Source organism: Pseudochaenichthys georgianus, chromosome 10, assembly GCF_902827115.2.
Source record: "Pseudochaenichthys georgianus chromosome 10, fPseGeo1.2, whole genome shotgun sequence".
Taxonomy (NCBI): domain Eukaryota; kingdom Metazoa; phylum Chordata; class Actinopteri; order Perciformes; family Channichthyidae; genus Pseudochaenichthys; species Pseudochaenichthys georgianus.
In genome coordinates, this window is record NC_047512.1 from 506,578 (window position 1) to 512,907 (window position 6,330).

At 38.7% G+C, this 6,330-nt stretch overlaps 1 long non-coding RNA gene across 1 annotated transcript; it reads right to left on the bottom strand.

Annotated features, from left to right (window-relative positions):
* Positions 1-3,884: 3,884 nt before the first annotated feature.
* On the bottom strand, positions 3,885-5,518 carry LOC139434683 (uncharacterized). The gene is made up of 4 exons (XR_011644000.1): positions 5,482-5,518; positions 5,058-5,149; positions 4,527-4,681; positions 3,885-4,361 (listed from the first exon to the last, which is right to left on the bottom strand). It is a non-coding gene; the product is annotated as an uncharacterized lncRNA (long non-coding RNA).
* Between the last annotated feature and the right edge of the window lie 812 nt (positions 5,519-6,330).

The window sequence follows — 6,330 nt, forward strand, 5'->3', positions numbered from 1 at the left end:
TTCAGCCACAAACCTTGAACAATTACATTCAAGGATTCTCTCTTCTAAACCATCAACGTGCATGTTGAAGGAAGTTTTTCCATTAATTAGCACTTCTTTATTAAATATTATGAATATGTCTTTATTATCAGGCTATGTTCCACAATCATTCAAAGTAGCAGTGATAAAACCGCTTCTTAAAAAGCACAACCTCGATCCAGAGGTTTTAGCCAACTATAGACCTATTTCTAATCTTCCGTTCCTCTCAAAGATTCTTGAGAAAGCGGTCGCAAAACAGCTGTGTGATTACTTAAAAAACAATGATTTATTTGAAGATTTTCTGTCTGGCTTTAGAACACATCATAGCACAGAGACAGCTCTGGTTAAAGTCACAAATGACATTCTAATAGCCTCAGACAAGGGACTTGTCTCTATTCTTGTTTTGCTCGATCTCAGTGCTGCATTTGATACTATCGACCATGATATCCTATTGCAAAGAGTAGAGCACTTAGTTGGCATACAGGGAACTGCTTTAGGCTGGTTTAGGTCCTATCTATCTGAACGCTCTCAGTTTGTACGTGTTAACGATGAATCTTCCACGCAAACCAAAGTTAGCCATGGAGTGCCACAGGGCTCAGTGCTCGGACCTATTTTGTTCACATTATATATGCTTCCGTTAGGCAATATTATAAGGAATCATTCTGTAAACTTTCATTGTTATGCGGATGATACTCAACTATATTTATCAATCAAGCCTGATGAAATTAATTATCTAAATAAAATTCAAGACTGCCTCAAGGACTTAAAAACGTGGATGACCTTAAACTTTTTGATGTTAAACACGACCAAAACTGAAGTTATTGTACTTGGCCCGAAGAATCTACGAAACAAATTATCTAAAGATATACTAACTATGGATGGCATTAATTTGGCATCCAGTGAGACTGTAAGGAATCTTGGTGTTATATTTGATCAGGATTTATCCTTTAACGCCCACATAAAATCAATTTCAAGGACCGCCTACTTCCATCTACGTAACATTGCAAAAATCAGGCATATCTTGCCTCAAAACGATGCAGAGAAACTAGTCCATGCATTTGTTACTTTTCGGCTGGATTATTGTAACTCTTTATTATCAGGGAGTACCAAGAAGTCAGTCAAGTCGCTTCAGCTGATTCAAAATGCTGCGGCTCGTGTACTAACCAGAGTTAGGAAAAGGGACCACATTACTCCTGTTCTGGCTGCCTTACACTGGCTCCCTATAGAACACAGGATAGAATTTAAAATTCTTCTTCTCGCCTACAAAGCCCTTAATGGGCAGGCGCCATCTTACCTTAAATAACTCATTATACCCTACTGTCCTACTAGGGCATTGCGTTCCAAGAATGCAGGGTTGTTGGTTGTTCCTAGAGTCTCTAAAAGTACAATGGGAGCCAGAGCCTTTTCTTATCAAGCTCCACATTTGTGGAATCAGCTTCCAGTTTGTGTTCGGGCGGCAGACACCCTATCCGTTTTTAAGAGTGCGCTTAAGACCTTCCTTTTTGATAAAGCTTATAGTTAGGGCTGATTAGATTCAGCCCCTAGTTTTGCTGATATAGGCTTAGTTTGTCGGGGGACACCTTACTTCTTCTTCTCTCTGTCTGTACCTGTGTCCTCTCATGTTCCGATTAACCCAGCTTCCCCAAATGTCTTTCTTTTTGGTGTCTATATACGCCAGGATCCGGAGTCATGAATGATCCTGCGGTCCTGTGTCCTGGATCGCGAGCCCTGGATGGATATCCTTGTGGATTCCTCTTCCTATTATACACACATGCATTTCCAAACATTTGGACTACCTATGTTGCAAATGTATTATCTTTTCAATTTACACACGGCATCTATTGCACGTCTGTCCGTCCTGGGAGAGGGATCCCTCCTCTGTTGCTCTCCCTGAGGTTTCTCCCATGTTCCCTTTAAACTGTGGGTTTTCTCCGGAAGTTTTTCCTTGTACGATGTGAGGGTCTACGGACAGAGGGTGTCGTATTGTCATACTGATATTCTGTACACACTGTGAAGACCACTGAGACAAATGTAACATTTGTGATATTGGGCTATATAAATAAACATTGATTGATTGATTCAAATCGTGATTCAAATGGCCCGCCACGAACTTCAGATTCATATAGCACCTGAGTATGACCCGCCCTATTGGTGTATGATCAAATTTGATTTCTAATTTTAGATAAAAGGAAATAAATGTACAGTTATTGTCAAACAGGAGTTAAATCAATTTCTTGCTTATTGTAAGAATGTATTTCACCATATTCATATTTAAATGATCGGGAAATTACGTTGTAATGATAATAAATCACCTCCCTCATTCAGATTAATGTCAATTGTTATTTTTTATGTTTGAATGTTAAAAAAGAACAATCGACAGTGTTGTAGAGCCGATGAATGGGAGTCAGCAGGATGATCTTGTATACACGCTACACAAGCTAGAATGACAACATAACACAGGTGCACTCACTAACTCGTCCGTGGTTCAACACACACTATATAACCCAGTGAATTGTGTCCCGTAAATGTCACCACCAGTATAAACATAATTATGTAAATAACCCAATTTGTGTTCTCTGAAATGAAAAAAAAGGATATTACATTGTTTTTGTTACTTTCGTTGCAGTGTCTTAGTAATTTAGGTGAACTTCTTGTTTTATTTAGAATTATTATTATTGCCTCTTGGGTGCCGTACGGCCAATGCGTGACGTCATTGGTAAGCGTAACGGACCCCGAGCACATGTGGTACTGACAGCCATAGATATATATAAACACTAGATGACTCACCCGCGCTGCTGGCCAATGGAGACCGACGTTGCCACTTGGCCGCCATCTTGCTACAGGCAGTTCTCTCATTCATAACATTATGGTTTACTATTTAAATAACCATAGCTTGCTCAATTTTCAACCAATTTTCAAACGGTTTGGTTTTTTATAAACATCAAAGATGTAGTTATGATACTGCATACTTATAATCATGGACTTTCATATGAAAATAACATTAATCAGATAAAGCAATAGCTATACACACACACAAGGTATTTATATTAAATATTTGCCAGTGTATATATTTCCATTTATTTTATTATATTGTTAATATTTAAAATAAATTATAAAATTAAAATACATTTATATTTTATATATAAAAATCGGTCTCATGTTACCACTCTGTAAGCCAAGAGTTGTTAATTTAGCAATGCCTTAGCTTTAAGAACAGGGACACAACTAATGACAATAGCATATGTTGGTATATTATTTAGATATTCACACCTTTATCAGAAGAACCAAACCAACATAAAATGTGCTCACAGACAGGCCAGTTCTGTCTAATTTATCACAATTATTTTTGACATGAGATCTTCATATCATCCTAGCTTTGTATTTAGTTTCTAGATTTGTAAACAAATCCAGAACCTTTGAAATATGTTATTGAAAAAAGACCAAGAATAATATAAACTGTACCATGTGTCCTTTTGTGTCCTTCTGTAGTCCATTTGTGGTTTGTCTTGTCTCACCCCGGCTGATATATCACAAAATCCACTGTTTAAATTGTTCCCTATATTGCCCCTATGCAATATAGGGAACAATTTAAACATAAACTATCCTATGTGTCCTTGGGTGTTATGAAAGGCGCCCCCCCCAAAATAAATGTATTATTATTATTAAGAAGAACAACTTGGTGTGGTGTGGAGGGGATGTAGGAAGCAGGAGCAGGTGGGGAGAGATGGGAATTCAAGGTTATTAGTTTTAAATGTGTCTTGGAGATAAGGACCAGCTGCACACCATAAAATACAGTATAACACAAAACCAATAAGACACACAGTGACACATGGCACACCAACAATCAATCATCGTCCAGCCTCAGCTTTGGTATTCTTTCACAACCATGTTATGGGTTTATTAGACTGAGCAAACATAAACATATGTGGGGAACATAGTGCTGCGTCTCATGGAACATGAAGATTTAATAAATACATAGTAGGTGGCGATATATGCTCCTAGTGGTAGCGATTCGCCATTAATATATAAATATCAAAATATACGAATATATAAATAATAGTAATATGGAAATTAATATCCTTCTTCTAATATCCCTTCTTGTGCACAGTGTCAGTGTTGATCCTCCAGTTCAGCCCATTGTCTAAGTGCACTCCCAGGTATTTGTATTCCTCCACAACAGCCACATCCTCTCCCAGAATGCACAGGGGTAGAGGAGACATCCTCACCCTCCTGAAATCAATGACCATCTCTCTGGTCTTGGCCACATTCAGAATACTCACAACATTAGGCTGAGGTTCATCTTCCGCTCTTCTTGAAGTGGTTGTGCTTCTTGTTGCTTCCGGCTAAAATAAACATTAAACACATGTTGAGTGTTTAAAATGTGCTGTAATACACAACACATCATTTATTCCTAAACTTGCAGAAAGAAAAACTAGAGTGTGACATTTAATCACATATTTATATATCAATCTTATACACCTTGAATTGTTGTTGGCCAATGATGATACCCTTTGAAGATGAGCTGGGAAGTTGAATATTGTTGGCACAACACCATCTTTAAGCCGGACAGTCTGCCCTGTCCGGTGTCCTGTCACAGGAAACAACACCGTCCCTTCTTAGGGCGAGTTCCCACTGCCTCCTCCTCTCTTTGGTTTTGGGAAACCTTAAAAACATGAGAAAGGTAGCCAGATATATAAATTATTGTCAACATGTTCCTCCCTTCTTTCCTTTAACATTAAGGGTAGGACAAAAATACACACCGAAATTATCATATTTTTGGTATGTATGCATGTATGTATAGCCTACTTTAAGAATAAGACAACCACACTAAGAGTAATAAAAAAGGTGTCCAATAGAAACATTAAATAATTGTGTAAAGAAATGGTAACAACATATTCTAAAGAGGTCAACAACAATCTTGCAATACTATTATCTCACATAGCCCCACTGATCCTGTGTAGCAGGACTTGTAATGTACATACATCCACTAAGTAATTAACGATTATCCTAATTTTAGTCATATTATTGTCATATCTTACACGTGAAAGGTGATCCCACGGGTTCTTGTTTCCAGACTGCGGTGATTAGAGCATCCGTAGGCTGCACAAAAGTCCGGCATAGTCAGGTACTTCTGTAAACACAAAGCCAGCAAATTCCTGTATCATAATGCAAGATGTTTTTAACAAGCCAAACCACTTGTGTTGTGTTGAAAGAAAGAGCAGTTCTGCCTCTCCCACTGGTGTAAAGTTGCTGGGTCAACTTTGTAATACTAGGTCTCACTGACAGCCTCTTGTTATTAGCCAGCTAATAAATACAACCACATACACAAAGAAAAGCTGCATTTTCAACATGTCCAAGCATCCTGTATCATAGCCATGCTAATAATGTTTATAATAAACCAAACCGTTTGTAAATCAGTCAAGATTTCAGTGAGTTAAGAGTATTTTTGTGCAGATCACTCACCTTACAACAGCTACCATAACGCGAATCAGAGTTGTCACTACCCGATCCGTCACCCTACCCGATCGGTTCTGCGCATGTGCGAGATGGTCCGGAAGTCCGGACGGCAACCCAAGATGGACACTTGACACAGTGGCTTTTAGCAAAGCTCAAAAAGAAAAACCGAGAGAGATGAGTTATTGTTATTACAACGTGACTTCACTATTATTTAACAACTCTTTTTATTGGGTTCTTTTATTAAGAGGGGTTAAGTACATTGTCAGAATAAGTGAGAAATAGATTTAACTTCTGTTAGACAGCTATCATACTGAATACATATTTACTGTGAATGTATGCAAAAATGTATGGCATATGGCTGTCTAACAGAAGTTAAATTCATTCCTCACTTATTCTGACAATGTACTTAACCCCAAATAAAAGAACCCAATAAAAAGAGTTGTTAAATAATAGTGAAGTCACGTTGTAATAACAATGACTCATCTCTCTCGAGTTTTATTTTTGAGCTTTGCCGTCTGGAGTTGTCCAACATGGCGGACCCTCTCGCACATGCGCAGAACCGATCGGGCAGGGTGACGGATCGGGTAATGACAGTTACAATAGAGGCTTCTCAATACTCAAATTTCCCCTCCTCGACTCCCCTCCTCGATACTTAGACCCGCCCACAGGAGATGCGAGCGGAGGACCGAGGAGGGGAACCGAGGAGAGAGGAGGGGAAGCAGCAGACGTTTAAAGAAATGAGAACTCCTCTCCTCTGAGCGGTCATATTAAAGCGACGTCCGTTCATTATTACGTGGCAACAGCTGCATCAGCTGGAGTGTTTTGTCATATTTTATAATCTCTGTTAGATCAGCT